Below are 499 nucleotides of genomic sequence, written 5' to 3' on the forward strand. Positions count from 1 at the left end.
GTGTAGAGGTGTGTGTGATGTGTAGAGGTGTGTGTGATGTGTATGGTGTGTGTGATGTGTAGAGGTGTGTGTGATGTGTATGGTGTGTGTGATGTGTAGAGGTGTGTGTGATGTGTATGGTGTGTGTTTTGTGTGTTGTTAATGCTATGAGCACAGGGGTTCTCTAGAGAGCTCATTTTGTCGTCTTCTCGCTTGATTTACCTTCTTCTGCTGTTTATTAGCTGTCATTACAAGCTGTTTGGAAACCCAATAAGACACATGAACAAAAAGACTGGGAAAGACCCAATCGGATCAGAACACAGAACCAATAATCCTAATAGGACACACTGACAGACTGGAACTGGATGATGACATAAAACCATGTTTGTTCTGTTTTCCTCTCAGGAACCAAACTCAGGTACAAAAAGTGTTTGATTTGAATGAATGATGTCTTTCTTTTCTCTTTGTGTGTGTGTGTGTGTGTGTGTGTGTGTGTGTGTGTGTGTGTGTGTGTGTGTGT

This window comes from Austrofundulus limnaeus, unplaced genomic scaffold (genome assembly GCF_001266775.1).
Source record: "Austrofundulus limnaeus strain Quisiro unplaced genomic scaffold, Austrofundulus_limnaeus-1.0 Scaffold767, whole genome shotgun sequence".
NCBI classification, from domain to species: Eukaryota; Metazoa; Chordata; class Actinopteri; order Cyprinodontiformes; family Rivulidae; genus Austrofundulus; species Austrofundulus limnaeus.